This window comes from Sarcophilus harrisii, chromosome 4, assembly GCF_902635505.1.
Source record: "Sarcophilus harrisii chromosome 4, mSarHar1.11, whole genome shotgun sequence".
In the NCBI taxonomy this organism is placed as follows: domain Eukaryota; kingdom Metazoa; phylum Chordata; class Mammalia; order Dasyuromorphia; family Dasyuridae; genus Sarcophilus; species Sarcophilus harrisii.
The window spans coordinates 217,691,248-217,709,978 of record NC_045429.1 but is presented as its reverse complement, the minus strand read 5'-3'; the positions used below and the strand labels follow the sequence as shown (position 1 = coordinate 217,709,978).

General features: G+C 35.5%; 1 pseudogene; it reads left to right on the top strand.

Moving 5' to 3' along the window:
* The first annotated feature begins 206 nt into the window (after positions 1-206).
* On the top strand, positions 207-1,256 carry LOC100922571 (annotated as a pseudogene).
* The last annotated feature ends 17,475 nt before the right edge of the window (positions 1,257-18,731 follow it).

The following is an 18,731-nucleotide window of genomic DNA, read 5'->3' as shown; positions in this document are numbered from 1 at the left end:
CAGTGGACAAAGAGCACTAAACTTGAGATCTGGAAGACTTGAGATTAAATACTATATGACCCTGGGTAAGTGGTTCAATTTCTCTCAGACTCAGTAAAATCTGTAAAATGGAGATAGTAATAGCATGTTGTTCATAAGATTGTTGTCTTACAGGATTGTTGTGAGGATCCAACAGGTATGGATGTGTATTTGTCTCTGTGTTGCCCATGAGGGCTGTCCAGATGTGGCCCAAACGTAGGCATGAAAGGATATCTCTGGCATCTCTATCTGTCCTTCTCCAAGGGATACTTCAATTCTTGCCCGAAGTTGGAGCAGGATGCTAGGGCCACAAGTCTAGCCACTCTGCTTTTCTAGTGAACTAGAATTATATCTGTCCATCCCACTAAATATTTTTAGTTTCGAGGAAATAATTTTTAAGTTCAAGCTGCACTCTTTATTAGTATCTTTTAGTAAGGAAGAAGTGCTTCAATCTATACATCTAAAGGCTTGATTCTCTTCCCACCAAATATCAGTTCACATGGATAGTGAAGAGCAAATCAATATATTTATCCAAGCAAATAGCGAGCAGAAATCAGAGAAGTTACACAGATCAGAATATATCAGACGATAGACAGACTTAAAGAACTTTCCCATTGTGAATGGAGCATCTTAACTAAATTGAGAGTTCCAAATTTCATCTAAAAGGAAATTCCTTGAAATCTCTAGTGAGGTAAGTTGGAAGTAAAGAAATAAATGAGATGTGGCCCCTCTACACATCGCTTCTTTGCATTTTTCTTTAGGGAACTGTCCCTGAAGAGAATCTGGAACCATTTATTTTCTTTCTTGAAAATGGAAGCCATGCACTTTCTTTTTCTTCCACCTTGGAGCTGAGGAGGCCTGCCAGAAACACAACTTTCAGAACAGCAAAATTTCTGGAAAACTGTGGTCCGAAGCCATTTTTACGGGCTACAAATAAGATCTACAAAAGCCGAGGGAAAAGACGGTCTTTTGAAAATTGAAGAATCTATGCTTGAAATGAAACTGAATTCTATTTGGGCAAGAGATGTGCTTATATATACAAAGCCAAAAACAATACAGTGACTCCTGGTAGAAAACCCAACAGAATAAGAGTGATCTGGGAAAAAGTTACCCAGGCTCATGGAAACAGTGGAATGGTTAGCATCAAGTTCAGAAAAAATCTTCCTGCAAAGGTTATTGAACACAGTATCCAAGTGATGCTCTAGCTCTCAAGGATATGGAATATGAAAACTGATTAAATAAAATTGCATGTTTTGCAAAAAAAGAAAAGAAATTGGAAGCCAGAAGAGTAAGGATCCTGGTTTCCACATGCTCTTCTCAAATCAAATCCCTTTATGTAAGCATGGAATTCTCCACTAGTTATTTGTTTTCTACAATTGGAATTGAATTCCAAATTATATTCATAAAATAAAAAGACAGAGAAATAGATAGGAAATAATGTGAAGTCAGGAAAACAAAATAAAAAAATATTGTTTTAGCCACATTCAAGTTAAAAAGTTTAAAACATTAACATGGGACAGATTGATAAAGAGACAGTAAAGAGACATGGATAGAATAAGTAATAGATGATAATTATTATATGTCCAAGTTATTTTTAAAAGATGTAATTAGTTTAAATGTATGATTTTATCGCTTTTTTGATACTTCAAGTTATCTTTATAGTAACCTATTTTAATCAATTAATCAACAAGTTAGGTATTGTACTAGGGGATATACATGCAATGAAAGAAATAATCCTTATTTGAAAATGGAAATCTGCATGAAAGTTTTTGGGTAAATTGGAGCCGTCACTTTTCTTTGTGTTGACTTTGGGACAATTCCACAGAAAGGTTTTAGAGATAGTAACATGCTGAAATAAGAACTCTTTGAAAGCCAATTTGAGATTGCTCATAATCCATTGCCTGATCTCTCTAGGAATCATGGATTTTGTCAAGGAAAGCAGTATGATAAAGTTGTATTAAATTCATGATTAAGGTGAACAGATAACCCTGGATTTCCTGGGGAAATCTAGGGTTTCACTATATTATCTTAGGCCTATATTAACTTATGCAATAGTTCATAATAGTCATTACTCCTAGAAACTTTGAGACAAGAAGTTTTGCTCCCTAGAGACCTTTTCAGAGGTAGAGTGCCATTTCTTCATTTATTGACTCCTAAAATTATCTTGTCTATTATAAATGCCCAAACAAAAGACATATGAATAAAAAAGTCATCTGCATTTATAGAAAGAACTGATAAATGGAAGTTATGTTTAGAATAGATTTACATATATATGTACACACACACATGTTTATTTGTGTGTCTAATGGTAGCCATCTCTAGGATGGGCAGGGCAGAAAAAAAAATGACATGATAATTTTGTTGTATATTTGAAAGGAATAGCAAATTATGCATAGTAAATTTGCAGTAGTATGTAATTCTCTTTTTATTATACTATGTTATGAAAATGCTTGTTTTATTCCATAAATTAAAAATAAAAATTTTTAAAGTATTCCTAATATTCATTTAGCATGCATCCACTATAGGGAATGATCAGATCAGTTATTATTTAGGGCTTATAATTTTCAGACCCTTTTGATGTTCTGTGTTTCACAACACAAAGGGAATGGACTCCCAGACACAAGTGATCACTTCCCTAGTTAGACACTGTTTACACATTGTTGAAGGAGAGTAGCATATTGTATGTCAACCACATGACCCTCACATAGTCTATTTTGGTCAGGCTGAGTGGTTTCAAGTGGCTGGTATGATCTGGTTACAAGGCTCATGAAGGGTTGGTCAGCCAAGTAGATCAATGACCAGCTGTCTCTCTGCCCAGCCCTTCACAGAGATGGAGTTCCAGAAGTATTTAGAAACTTTAACCAAGCCAATAGCTCACTTCTGTGACTTTTCCAAGTCAAGTTTAGAGGTTGGTACTCCAGTCAGTCAGACAACAAGCATTTATCAAGCATTAACTCTTTGCTTAGTACATTATACTAAGGATTGGGAATTTTAAAAAAGGCTGGAAAATTAAAACATCCCTGCCCTCAAGAACATACATTCTAATGATGATTTGGTGGGGAGAAATAAGAACAGCCTTACATGCCCTTCTGAAGAGAAACAGTAGAAAACCACGGTGAAACTACCAAATAGAAACATGAGAAAATGCCATACTGCTATCTCTCTTTAGGGTCTTTGGGGATTCATGATAGATAAGATAACTTTAGGAGTCCATAGTCCCACCTGAGGGACAATTTTTGAGTAAATTGAGGCAAAGATATTTAGAAGTTATTCATGGCCCTTTAGCTTTTAGGTAGAGCATGTATATTTTTGTGAAAAATAGCCTCTGGGAACAATAATATAAAGGAAGACTTTAGAACTCTGACTGATGCAGGAATGAAGCATAATTTCAAAGGATCAATAGTGGAGCTTGTTTCTCTCCTCTGTCTTGGCAGAGAAGGGTCTGGATGTAGTTACATAATACTTGAAACCTATGCTCTTAGAAAAGTGCTAAATACATAATAGGCATTATATAAATGCTTATTTTTTTCTCCTTCCCTTCCTTGGATATATGGGGTCTAGGACCATAGATTTAAAGTTGTAAGACATCTTAAAGACCATCCAATGCACACATGCAAACACACACATATATATCCCTGCCCTTTTGCAAATGAGGGACTAAGGTCAAATCAGGTTAGATCAGTTGCCCAGGGTCACATAGATATTAAATAGCAGAGACAGGATTAGAATCCAGATCCTCTGATCTCAAATTTAGCCCATTCAGCAGCTGAGAAGCTGCTGGGGAGGAGGTAGGTTGATGTTAGTTGTTTTTGCTATATTTAAGTTCTTTTGTCACATGTTGGTTCTTGATACATTAGGGCTTTCTACTTTAAGTAAATAAGGACTAGATGACTTCAAATGTTACTTCTATCTCTAAAATTATGATTCTAAATTGTTCCTGTTCTCAATGTGATACAAAGTCATAAATGCTTACAGGTCTGATGGAGGAGATTCATTTCAATGGAAACTCAGAGCATTTTGGTGGCTTATTTTGAAACCCAAACTATATAAACCTTGGGATATTTGGCACCCTGTTACAAATTAGGGGGTTGCTTGGGATACCTCTCTGTGTGTATATGTGACTCTGTCTTGAAGGTTGGGTCAAGCTGAAATTTCATCCCCTGTCTTCTCCAGTATTCACTGAACATTCTTGGTTAAATTATCTATTTTCCTTTTTTTTCCTAGGTTGCAATCGACAGTCAAAAACAGTTTCTCCTCTGAATCGCTCTTTGACCAGATGGATTGTTTTACTATACCTCTTATATTGTTGTGTGCATGGTGTCATTGCAGTGTTATTGTTGTCATTGATGATGATGACAGGCTTGTGGTGTGTTGTGATTGAGATCAGTCTAAAATATCACCATGGCTGTCCATTCATTAGAAAATTGTAACATAATAGGTGGAGTGAATCCTTATTGCTGGTCTTTAGTTTTGGCAGTGTCCACTGATCACTATTATAGAATTTTAAAATTATACATCATTTTGTGGGTAATTTGAGAAGACAGCAGGTATTGTTGTACCTGTAAGTTCATTCCAGTATCCCTAAAGAACTAAAAATGAATGGAAATGGTTTTTAGAAGTATAGCTTCCTTCAAAGAACATTTTGGTCACCATTGTCTTCATGAAGCTTTTCTTCTCCTTAACTGTTATTTCTGTTTCTAACATCCTGCCCCCAATTACCTTGCATTTATTCACTACAAATGTTTTACTTACTTATGTTAATTTTGTAGAATGAAAGTTCACCCCTCACCTCTCTAATTATCTCAGTTATTCTAGATCTGTTGTAGAGTTGACATCTGGCACTATGGCTATTATCACACTAAGTCCAGGTAGAGACAAGCCCCTTCCCTTTTCAAATGAGGTTGAGTTTTCTCAGCATGAAACAAATTCCTCAGCTGGGCACTTATGACCTTCTACAATTGGTTTGAGACCTTTCTAATCTTATACCACATTATGCCCGCCATTCCAGCTGGCTATGAGTTGGGTCTGACTCAGATAGGTTCTCTTGTAGTTTATGTTCAGCACTAGAATACTAGAATGAAATGAAACACTTTAAATAATTCAGCTGTTAGCAAAAGATTTATTTAACCATTATAGGAGAAGGATATTCAAAAATGTTATGCATTAAGATCAACCTGAGTTGATTTAGTTAAGGTAAACTTCCCATCCTCTGAGATGTTCATAGTTATCTGCCAACCAACTATCAGGGAACATTTAGAGTTCCCAGTAGCTACTTTATACTCAGGCAACCAAAAAAAATATTATCAGTTATTTAGCCTTTAGTCCACTGAATCAATCAAGTCTCAAAGATTGTTTCAGTACCTTTAAAAGAAAAAACTAGCAAATTTCAGGGGGCAAAGTTCAGATATTCCCACTCATAGACAAATGAAAATATAAACTATTCTCCTTTGTTGTCTTGCCTGTTTTTGTCTTGCCTCCTTGAAGAAATTCTCTTCTTGCTTCAGGCAAAGAACAGGTACTACTTATTCCTGAAGGCTTCCTCCATTCTTCCTAATTTAGGGGCTCTTAATTTTTTTGTGTGTCATAGACTCCTTTGGTATTCTGGTAAGGCTTATAGATCTCTTCTCAAAATAATGTTCTCAAAAGTATAAAATAAAATGCACATAAAGAATGTTAATATATTAAAATACAGTTTTCAAAATGTTTATTAAAAAAGTTCACCGAATCCAACCATTCTGGAGAGTAGTTTGGAACTATGCTCAAAAAGTTATCAAACTGTGCATACCCTTTGATCCAGCAGTGCTACTACTGGGCTTATATCCCAAAGAGATTATAAAGAAGGGAAAGGGACCTGTATGTGCACGAATGTTTGTGGCAGCCCTCTTTGTAGTGGCTAGAAACTGGAAACTGAGTGGATGCCCATCAGTTGGAGAATGGCTGAATAAATTGTGGTATATGAATATTATGGAATATTATTGTTCTGTAAGAAATGACCAACAGGATGATTTCAGAAAGGCCTGGAGAGACTTACACGAACTGATGCTGAGTGAAATGAGCAGGACCAGGAGATCATTATATACTTCAACAACAATACTATATGATGACCAGTTCTGATGGACCTGGCCATCCTCAGCAACGAGATCAACCAAATCAATTTCCAATGGAGCAGTAATGAACTGAACCAGCTACGCCCAGAGAAAGAACTCTGGGAGATGACTAAAAACCATTACATTGAATTCCCAATCCCCATATTTATGCCCACCTGCATTTTTGATTTCCTTCACAAGCTAATTGTACAATATTTCAGAGTCTGATTCTTTTTGTACAGCAAAATAACGGTTTGGTCATGTATACTTATTGTGTATCTAATTTATATTTAAATATATTTAACATCTACTGATCATCCTGCCATCTGGGGGAGGGGATGGGGGGTAAGAGGTGAAAAATTGGAACAAGAGGTTTGGCGGTTGTCAATGCTGTAAAGTTACCCATACATATAACCTGTAAATAAAAGGCTATTAAATTTAAAAAAAAGAAAAGGAAAAAAAAAAAAAAAGAAGTTCACAGACCCCAGCTTAAGAACCTTTATTCAAACTGAAAAAAAATCTGATCCCAAATTTTCTAAAAGTGCTTTGTTTGGAACCTGCTTATTTAAGATTATCACATCTTAAATCTGCATTATATTTATTGATATGTAAGGGCATGGACCTTCTATTAGGTTATAAATTCCTTGAAGTCAGAAACTATATTGGTATGCCCAATACTTAACATTAAACCCTGCAAATATCATATGTACATATCTTGTTCTCATCCCTCTGATCACTCCCCCAAACCCTTCTGATCAATATGGTAACTTTCTCAGTAGCCAGTCTACAGGGACACTAGTAGGAAATAAGATTGCAAAGAGAAACTTGGAAGTCACATCCAAATTGATCAAAGAAAGGAACATAATTTACAAATTGTATCAGGTATTAACCAACATTACCAATTGAATTAGCAGAAACCATCTAAGCTTTGCTCTCAGGCCTTTTGGCCTGTATTATGTAAATCTTACACAAGTTCCTGACTTCAGCAGTTAAAACCAGCAGAACACCAAATGGTGGTGTCAGTTTTCAGATGATGTGTATATGTTAACTTTAAAGTTTCACTGAAAACTCTGAAATGATTTGGATTTAATGAAGTAACTACAAAGTGGCACAAATAAGAATTAATCTGTTTTCCAAAACCAAACAAATCAAACAAAACCCCTATAAAAAATGGGACCTCAAACTCTTACTCCCTGGGCATTTTTCCATCTCTTAAGGGTCCATGTTGCTGAATTGCTCCCAACTCTAATCCTAGGCTATATGCAAGTGGCTCATCCTTTCCCTGTCCTCTTCCTCCTGCTGCCTGACTTCACTACCCTTTCTTTTATCCTCATATATACACTCTGCCTCTATACCTCTTTCTCTACAGGTCTTGGTATTTTCTGTATACTCTCTGTGGTTATTAAAGTTATTACAATCCCATTTCCCACTGCCATTATGATCTTTCCTAGTGAGTGTCCAGATAATTGACTTTGCCTGACCCACTTTCATAATTTTATAATTTCATAAATTAATTACCAATTCACCTGTGACTTTACTGGTACAGAGAGCTCTACCAACACTTAAAAGGCAGGATAACTGCTACACCAGCTTCTGCTCTTCACTCTAGACTTTTGCTCCTCTCATCTCCCTATAATACATTTATCCATAGTCCCACAATTATAATAAATGGAATCCTGGAAATATCTTTCAATAAGAAATCTCACTGGCCTAGGCATTCTGGAAAAAATTATATATTTTTATGTATTCAATACCAAATTGCTTAATGTCTTACAGAGCAGGGAGAAGAGGAAGGGAGAAAATATGGAAATCAAAACTTTATATTAAAAAAGAATATTAAAATTGTCTTTACATGTAATTAAAAATAAAATATTATTTAAAAAGAAAAAATGTATTTCTATATGACATGCATAAGATTTTATCCATAAACCTATGAGGTAACTTTAATTTTTCAGCCTCCCAAAAAAATGTCGCCCCACTCCTATAACTATGCTTATGAAAATATTTGGCATCTAGGTGGTTCAGTGTACAGAGGAATTCAAGTCAGGAAGACCTGGGTTGAATCTTGCCTCAGACATTTACTAACTTTGTGACCCAGGGTGATCTTTTTTTCTTAATTTCTGCATTTAATAGTATTTTTTCCCAATTACATATAAAGGTATTTTTCAGCATTCATTTTGGTAAGATTTTGATTCCCAAATCTTTTCTCCCTCCTTTTCTTTCCTCCCTCCCCTTCCCCAAGACAGCAAGCAATCTGATATAGGTTATATGTATAAAATAATACTAAACATATTTCCACATTAATCATATTGTGGAAGGAGGATAGAGCAAAAAAGAAAAAATCATGAGGAAAAGAAAAAAAAAGTAAAAATAATAGGCTTCCATCTATATTCAAACTCCATAGTTCTTAGGTTACATGCAGATGGAATTTTCCATTATGCGTCTTTTGGAATTGTCTTGGATGATTATATTAGAGAGAAGAGCCAAATCTGTCATAGATGATCATTGTACAAAGTTACCATTACTGTATACAATGTTCTCCTGTTTTTGCTCACTTCATTTTGCATCAGTTAATGGAAGTCTTTCCAGGTTTTTCTGAAATCTACCTGATCATCATTTCTTATGGAACAATAGTATTCCATTACTATCATATATCACAACTTGTTCAACCATTCGTCAATTGACGAGCATCCCCACAATATCCAATTCCTTGCCACCACAAAAAGAACTGTTATAAACACTTTTTTATGATCTCTTTGGGATACAAAATATTGCTGAATCAAAGGGTATATATACAGTTTGATGGTCCTTTGGACATAGTTCCAAATTGCTCTCCAGAGTGGTTCAGTTCACAGCTCCACCAATTGAGATAATATATATAAACTGCTTTGCAAACATTAAGTATTATATAAATGATATTATTTTTATCCCTATTTCTTCATAATTTCTGATTCTTACGGAGTGATTACTGTTTTCTGTTTCAGGGATAAAGTGATGAAGTAATTTGCCAAAGACTAACTCATCTTCAATGGAGTTTGGACTGCAAATTAAGTGCCAAAAATACTGCCCATCCTACCCATTCTCAAATACTCTTCCCACATGCATCCCTACTCTTTATCAATGGAGAAAAGTATAAGGCCACTAGGTTGTGCTATGTCTCTGCTCTGGATTCCTATATGGAATGTTTACTAAAGACAGGGGAAAGAAAAAAGTGATCAGGAATTCCAGAGCTAGTGCTGAGGTATGATGTTCCTAGCTCTATCCAAATGAAATCATAAATTTGGGAAATTGGAGACATATTGAAGAATTTAAGACAATAACTGGAAGAGAAGAGATCAGCTGAATTTTAGAATAAGCAGTCACTATTTTCTTAAATTACTTACTGTGACTTTGGGCAAACCATTGAAAATTGTGTGGCTTAACAGGAAAAAGTGCTGGTCTGTGAAGCAAAAAACCTGAAGCTCCATACTCTCTTAAATTTGGTCAGGTCATTAATCTCACTGGACACCATCATACCTGACTGTTGATCACAAAATAGTTGAAGTCTCAAATGAGATATTTTTAATACAGATGGAAATTATTTTTGGCTTCTATGAGCTATTGTTTTCTCAACTGTAAAATGAAGAATCAGGAGCACCAATCACACCACAAATCACAGTAAGCTCCCAACAGAAACATAACCTGAATATAAAGGGTCATATTTTAAAAGTTGAAGAGAACGGAAGGAAGGCTCTTTCACAACTAAAGTTTAGAGAGAATTCTAAATCAAACAAGGGATAGATGTCATTGCAATGGTCAAAATAGATCATTTTAAATTGAAAAGTTTTTGCACAAATCAAATTAGTGAAGAACGAATAAGAAGAACTGTCAAGTGCAAAAAATTTTGCTGGGAAAAAGCCAATGATCTAGACCTATAAGGAGTTAACACAAATGTATAAGGGCAAGAGCCATTTCCCAAGAAATAAGTAGTCAAAGGACATGAACAAATGGCTTATAGGATCATAAATTGAGAGCCTGGGAAGCTTTACAAGTCATCCAATTCAACTTCCTTACTTTACAGATTAAGAAAGTAATTTACACAAAATTTCACAGATTTGGAATTGAAATTTGAATTCTGTTCAACTACTAGTAAATGCAACAATTTTTCCACAATAGAATTGCAAATTATTAACCACATGAAAATTTAAAAATTAAATAATATAGAAGTTTTACTTCATGCCAAGGGTATTCTGAAGCCTACCTTTGGGGCACAGGATCTCTCTTTCGTCCTCTTCCTCTCCTTCTCTCTCTCTCTCTCCCAACACCCTACCATGATCCCAATCTGCCAAAGTTTTTCATAGTTTTTGTTAGACACCAAAATCCCTTGTTATGGCAGTGATACATTTTTCTAGGGAAACTGGCAGGTTCTGATAGGAATCTGCTCAGGGTGATGAGTTATAAGTTCTCTAGCTCTAAGGGAAGTCTGGACAATGAGTGAGTCCTTGCAAACAAACAAACAAACAAACAAAACCTTCCAAAAATCCAGCAGTGGCCACAATAGAATCACAGAATTCTAGAAGTGGAAGGGACTCTAGTAGTCATATAGTCCAATCTAAACTTGAAAGGTATCTTTTCACAAAATCACAAAAGCGGGACCCTCCTCTTCTTTTTAAAAAAAATTTTTTTTTTTAATTTAATAGCCTTTTATTTACAGATTATATGTATGGATAACGTTACAGCATTGACAATTGCCAAACCTCTTGTTCCAATTTTTCACCTCTAACCCCCCCACCCCCTCCCCCAGATGGCAGGATGACCAGTAGATGTTAAATATATTAAAATATAAATTAGATACACAATAAGTATACATGACCAAACCATTATTTTGCTGTACAAAAAGAATCAGACTCTGAAATATTATACAATTAGCTTGTGAAGGAAATCAAAAATGCAGGTGGGCATAAATATAGGGATTGGGAATTCAATGTAATGGTTTTTAGTCATCACCCAGAGTTCTTTCTCTGGGCAAAGCTGGTTCAGTTCATTACTGCTCCATTGGAAATGATTTGGTTGATCTCATTGCTGAGGATGGCCAGGTCCGTCACAACTGGGGACCCTCCTCTTCTTGAGGCAGTTCTACATATTGGAAAAATTTCCTTGACATCAAGCCTTAATTTGCCTCCTGAAGGCTTCCACTATTTGCTCCAGGTTCTGCCCTCTGGAGTCAGTTGGAATGAATTTAATTCACATCTTTGATCCATAGACATCATGCTCACATCTCAGCATTCTCTTCTCCAGACTAAGCATCTCTAGTCATTCAGTTAAATCAAGGGTCAATTGAAAAGTCTCAAGATCCTTCACAAAATTTATTCCTCTCCTCTGGACATTGTTTCCTCATCTGTAAAATGGATTCTAATTTGTTACATTGACCAAGTAGGTGGTGCAGTGCATAAGAGTACTGGACTTGCAATCAATAATACTTGAGTTCAAATCTTATTTTAGACATTTAACTAGCTCTGTGACTCTGGGCAAGTCACTTAGTCTCTCAGCCTCAGTTTCCTCATGTGAAAAATAACAGCACCTCTGTTAAGGACCATACCTAAGTGAAGGGGCAGGTCAATTCTCCGAGAGCCTCCACAGCTGTGAATCCTAACACTTGAAGGAGTTACAAAGCAGTCTTTGCAGATATTCCTTGTGGATTGGAAATGAAATAAATTGGAGACATGGGGAAGGGGAGAGAAGTCAGACAACACAAATGCCTCTCAGTAGCCACTGGCAGGTAGCTCCCATATCACAATACACCTCCCTCACAATATGATTTAGAGAATCAAATGTGAGCATATATAAAATGTGTTAGAAACTTTAAAGAGCTATGTAAATGTCAGCTATTATGTGCAGAATAATGTATTAGGTGCCATGAAAATGCAAATATTAGCTAAAAATCTATTTTCTACCCTCAAGTTTATGGTCCTAAAAAGGATGACATAATGATGCATATACTTATAATAATATGATAATACATCCATCTACTTCCCTGGGCACTTTGCCAGAGGAGAAGTGCTGAACCCAAAGAAATACGCAGCCATATGTTTTCTTGCCCATGTGATATCTACATAGCTATATTTATATCGTAAAATTATTTATTTATATTGCTTCACTAACTGATCTGTAAGTCCTGAAGAGCAAATGTTCTTTTTACAATATTATTCCATCACACTCATACACCATAATTTGCCTACCAATTCTCTAATTGGTTGGCATCCCCTTAATTTCCACTTCTTTGCCAAACTGGAAATAGCTGTTATAAATATTTTTGTACTTTGGATCCTTTTCCTCCTTCTTTGAGCTCTTTGGAGTATAGCATTCCTGCTGTTTTCTGATTTCATGGAAATTTCAAAGGGAAAAAAAAACCTTAAAGGCCTCCCTCTTCCATTTTATAATGGAATTTTATAATTAACACCCTAATTATTCATTAACCCCTTTGCTGGGATTAGTTAACATTATTTAAGAGTAAGGATAAGTATTTTCATTTCATTGGGTAAGAAGGAGTAATAATGTAGACCTAAAATGAAGGAAAAACAGAGCAGATATGGAAAGTTAGCAAAGAAAAATTTTACAAGTTTTACACAGTTTCTCAGAGAACCCAGCCCTGGCCATTCATTTCAAAATCATCTAGGCCCATTTCACACTTTTGCCCCTGGCGTGAGTAACATAGTTTACAAAGAGGAGGTCATTTTATCTATTCCTTTCCCTCTAGCTATCACTACAGCTGTATCTACATAGCTGATTTGTTTTTCCTGTTTTTCAGGTTTTTAGGAGGAGAGAAAGCCACAGTTTCTCCTAGCAGGATCCAGATATTCAAATGAAGCTGTGAACACATTCATTTGGCTGTTTACTCCAACAAAGCACATTACATTCATGTTTGTCCATCTTGCAGCACTTAGCCATATCTTTTCCACATCCAGGGGGCATTGATGCCACCAGATATTGCTGGAATGTGATATTTTTTTTTTTGAAATCTCAAAGATACCTGCAATCCCTGTCCAAATCCACCATACTTCTCCATCATACAATTCCTTGGTGATGTCTTTTATTCCTATTTTTCTTTGTCATTCCTCTAGATTATAGCCAATACTCACCATAATCTTTTCCATTGCTCTAGAGACTATGGAGAGATGTAATAGTCATTTTTAATTCTGCTGAGATTGTTAAATTCCATTCATGTCTTGTTAGCACAAAGCAACACTAGTAGAATGTTGGTAATTTTTTTTTTTTTTTTTGCTGAGGCAATTGGGATTAAGTGACTTGCCTAGGGTCACACAACTAGGAAGTGTTAATTATCTGAGGCCAGATTTGAACTCAGGTCCTCCTGTTCAGGGCTGGGGCTCTATCCACTGCAACACCTAGCTGCCCCTAAATGTTGGTAATTTTTAAAATGGGCCTTTGTTTCCATAGGATACATGAGTTCACTAAAGTAGCTTTGTAGTTTCTTAAAAGTCATCTCCCCATCTCTTTTCTTCTTATTTAATCCTGTCAAGATTAGGAAAAACCTTGTTTGATGATCTCAGACAAATGATCTCAAACCCCAGAACTGAGAGTTATGATTTACCCGTTTTCCAGGGGATCTTGACCTGAGACTTGGAACAACAACTGACATACTGCAGCAGAAAGTGATCAGTCATATCTCCTGATACTCTGAACATCAATCCCTACACTTGTAATTGCTAAATGAACCAATTAAGAAGCTGCACTCCTGTTTCTGCCCTGCTAATTCTAGTTCTGTGCCTTGCTGGATAATCACAAGACTTAAAGAACCTTAAGGCTTGAGACAATCACAAGGGTCAATGATTCTGGTAACTTGGAGAATGTTCCCATAGGATCCAAGAATGCCTGTTTTATCCCCAAAATGCCTGCTATGGGAACTGTTTAATCAAGACCCAAGAATAACTGTGTAGGATCCCCGCTTTTCTAGTTTTTATGCTTCAAAGCCCTATCTTGCCACAAGTGAGCAAGCCCTTCTTCTTAAGAAGTTGGGCTTCCACTTGCAAGCATTTTCCTTATTTTGAAATTAAACTGCTATGTGATTTCTGACTCACGTGCCTCTGGCCTGCTTTGATCAGTTCTAGCCATCACAAGTTAGAGACAAGTTCAGTGCAGATCACATTTAAAATCTTTTGTCAACGTTGAGCACAACTTGTTAGCAATCTACCTTTTGTCCCAGATGCACATACATTTAGACAAATTCATCCAAATCTATGTTGCAATCAAAGCAATAAATTTTATCCACTTTCTCTTTGTGTGGACAGACAGACCAAATTCCTTTAAGTGATTACAATCTTTTTCATTTTTTTGTTTGTTTGTTTTGTTTTGTGTGTGGCTTTCTTTTTTCTTTTTTATTAAAGCTTTTTTATTTACAAAACATATACATGTGCAATTTTTCAACATTGACCCTTGCAAAACTTTCTGTTCTAAATTTTTCCCTTCTTCCCTCTACTCCCTACCCTAGATGTAGGTAGTCCAAATACATGTTAAATATGTTTAAATATATGTTAAATCCAATATATGTATAAAGGTTTATACAGTTATCTTACTGCACAAGAAAAATCAGATCTAGAAAGAAAAAAAAAACCTGAGAAGGAAAACAAAATACAAGCAAACATCAACAGAAAGCATGAAAACGCTATGTTGTGGTCCACATTCAGTTCCCACAGGCCTCTCTCTTGGTGTATATGGCTTTTTTTAAACAATTGGAACTGGTTTGAATCATCTCATTGTTGAAGAAAGCCATGTCCATCAGAATTGATCATCATATAGTCTTCTTGTTGCCATGTATAATGATCTCCTGGTTCTTCTCATTTCACTCAGCATCAGTTCATGTAAGTCTCTCCAGGCCTCTCTGAAATCATCCTGATTTCTTTTTTACATAACAATAATATTCCATAACATTCATATACCATAATTTATTCAGCCATTCTCCACTTGATGGGCCTCTCTTCAGTTTCCAGTTTCTAGGCACTACAAAAAGGCTGCCACAAAAATTTTTACACATGTGGGTCCCTTTCCCTCCTTTTAAGATTTCTTTGCGATATAAGCCCAGGAATAACAGTGCTGGGTCAAAGGGTATGCACAGTTTGATAACTTTTTGAGCATAGTTCCAAATTGCTCTCCAGAATGGTTCGATCCGTTCACAGTTCCACCAACAATTTTTCAGCGTCCCAGTTTTCTCACATCCCTTCCAACATTCATCATTATCTTTTCCTGTCATCTTAGCCAATCGGACAGGTAGATTACAATCTCTTTCAAGAAGCTTTGCAATGTTCTGGGAATTGATATAATCAGCACAATGGCATCTGGAAACTTCAGCACATCTGGAGGACTTCATCATTTATCAAAAATCCCTCTTTAACTTTAACACTGTGTTTAATTTCCTTCATTACAATTGCAAATACTTTCATTGAGCTACAGATATCTGTTTTATGACCCACCTCATTTTTCGGTAGGGTAATCATTGATGAAGGTTATTCCTATTATATCTTCCAAAGAATCTTGAATGATTTTGATGTTTTCTCTAGATTTACACTTTGTTGTAAACAAATCTATAAGATTTTGTTACACAAAATGATTTTCTTGTCAATTAGCAAACAAACACAATGGAATTTAATATTTTCTATAGCTCTCAGGTTAATTGTAAAATGATAAGTTGTACTAATTGTTAATGTCACTGGGAAAGCCTTTTTGATCCTTCCTAATTCTTCAAGGATGTCCTCAATTTTTGTATAAATGGAAAAATAGAGATTTTGAAGAGAATAGATCCAACAGCAGACATATAGGTTATATTCCCAGGCTCTTTTTTCATTATTTACAACGTCTATGTATACCTCCCTCCCATACCATTTTTATCTTGCCCTTCTTTTAGATATATTTGTATATTGGTCTTTCAATGCACTCATAAATGTGTTGCCTCTAACATACCTTTTTTGGCAATTAAATCATTTTATTAATAAGGCCAACAGATTATTTAATTTAAAAGGATGGTTATTTGTCTATTTCTTTTAGACCAAAGACAAACATGTCCACCAAACACTTCATCAGGGGTTTCTAACTATGGAATTTATGAGGGGAGACAATGTGAAAGAAAAAAGGGAAAAATGAATGATATGATAAAAATTAGAATGGAAAATCCCCTTTGATTTCATTAACAAGATCAAAGAGGGCAATCTCTTTTGACAAGTATACCTTATAATAAAAGACAAAGGGAAAAAGTAGATGTCTCTCTTCCTCTAAAAACATCTTTAAAATAGGAATTCTTCATTTTTTTAGTGTGTTACAGACTCCTTTGGCACTCTGATAAAGTGTATAGAATAATGTTTTTAAATGTATAAAATAAAATATATAGGATTAGAAAGGAAACCAGTTTTAAAAATATAGTTATCAAGAAAAATTAAATTCATGGTCCCCTCGAAATCTATCCTTGGATACCAGATTAAGAACCCCTTCTCTATAAGCATATCAGCACAGGCATATTATTAGGATTCAAATACAGAATGGTTCTTCCATAAGTTATGAAAAAACCAATTCTTATAATAATTTTTACAAATCTTTTCCACTTTTCTTTTGTTTATTGTCCTTCTTTCACTTTCCTCCTGAAATGCCCTTGAGTTATGTCTACTTCTCACTACTTTATAAGGATATTTCTTTCATAGTCATCCAAGTCAACAAGCATTTATTAAATACCTATTTTGTATCGGATATTGTGTTAAGGGCTGGAGAAACAAACAAAGAAAAAACAATCCCTGCTCTAAAAGCAGCTCATAGTCTAATGGGGAGGTCAGAAAGATATTCCATCAACTTTTTGAGATTTTATAAAAAGCTTAAATTTTAACCTGGGATTGCCTTTGGCACACATCTCCCTCCATTTAACAACTACATCAGCTATTCAAGTAGCTGATGTTTTCTGGTCTATTATGGTTTACTTGTTATTGAAATTAATTTATACCAGTCAAACTTCTGGATGAAATTATTATAGTTAATGTCAATGTCACTTCTGTCTGTTTTTGATCATTTATTGACAGTTACTTGTTGAAATAGTTTGTTTTAATAATGTCATATCTTTTTATCATTATTATTTGATTCTGAGATTCATTCTGACAAACTGATTGTCTGCCCACACACAGAAAATTGAGTCAAGACTAACTTCCTCATCAATAACGATTTTTATTTCTCCACTAAAATACTATTTATCTTGTTCTTGATTATTGGGTATTATTTGGTGCTTATCCTATATGGTACCAATACTTTCCTCACATAAAGTTCATGATATAAAATCATGAGACTTCAGTGTAATAGAAATTCTTTGGCCTCTCTTACTGCTTCTTCCTAAGCCATACTTTGTCATATATTTGTCCCGATTCTTATCTTTTCTTACCTTTACCATGAAGTAGTCCAGGATCAAAGTTTATATTGATTTAATCTAGAGGGTGTTATCAAATTCTTTGTGTAATGTCTTAGCCATTTCATTGTTAGTGAAACAGCTCTCTTGAGAATATATTACATATCCCATGATTCTCATGGAAAAAGTAAATTCTATTCCACTCCCACAAGAGGGATATATATTCAATATGAAGAAGTTTTTCATAAGTCTCATCTATAATAGTTTTAATTCATTTACTCTTATTCTGCCCTCACTGATGATGGAGAACAGCTTGTTGCCATTCTCCACAGAATCATCCTTTCATATGATCTTAGAGCTGAAGAAGACATCAAACATCATCTAATCCAAGCTTCTCATGTTATAGATTAGCAAACAGAGACAAAAGAGGTTAAAAGGCTGTCTCCCTCCTCTAATTCACACAGTTAATGAATGTTATATGTGAAATTTGAGCTCAACCTTGGTTCTCAAGTCAGTGTTTTATTTTTTTCATACTACCACACATAATTAGCATCATAGAGTTGTATTGAGAATTGAAGAACTAACTGCTAATAGTTGATAGAGGAATTAACATGCCTTATTGGCTTAGGGGCATTGAGGGAAAGATATAGGAAAGAACAAGAGGACCGGCTAGAAAAAGATTAGAAACCATCAGAGTTGGAAGACTTCTCTATAGCAAAACAATTTGGGAGCATTCAGTCTGAATTTCCATGATGTCATGCCAGTAGGCAGAAATTCCAAAAACCTACAAATGCTTGTTGACCCCTCCTGACTCTCAGAAAGAGAACTTTCTAAAGAGCTCAAAGACCATCAGGAAAATGCCTACCTAACCTGGGAAGTTGTCTGATCCAAAGGAAATTAAATGTTGTAAAGCTTTTCTCCTTCTCTGATCAATCTTTTCGGTCTTAAACTATCCCAAGGAGTGATAAAGCAATGATCATATCCTCCTTTGTAACTGAGGGAAGTCCTGTCTCATTTGGATTGGGAATTTTGCCCTTCTCCAGGGACAATGGTGTGGGATTTTGAAGGAATCCCTGACACCCATCGAGGTGTTGGCTAGGAAAATTGGCACACCAAGTACCTGACTATTAGTTTCAAGTCTGTAACTGTGCTCCTGGGAACTGCCTCTTCTGAAGAATGTAGAGGAGGGAAGGAAGACTTGTGAAATATTTATTACCAGAGAATTTGACACCAGCAAATTTAGCAGCTGCTACTCCCAT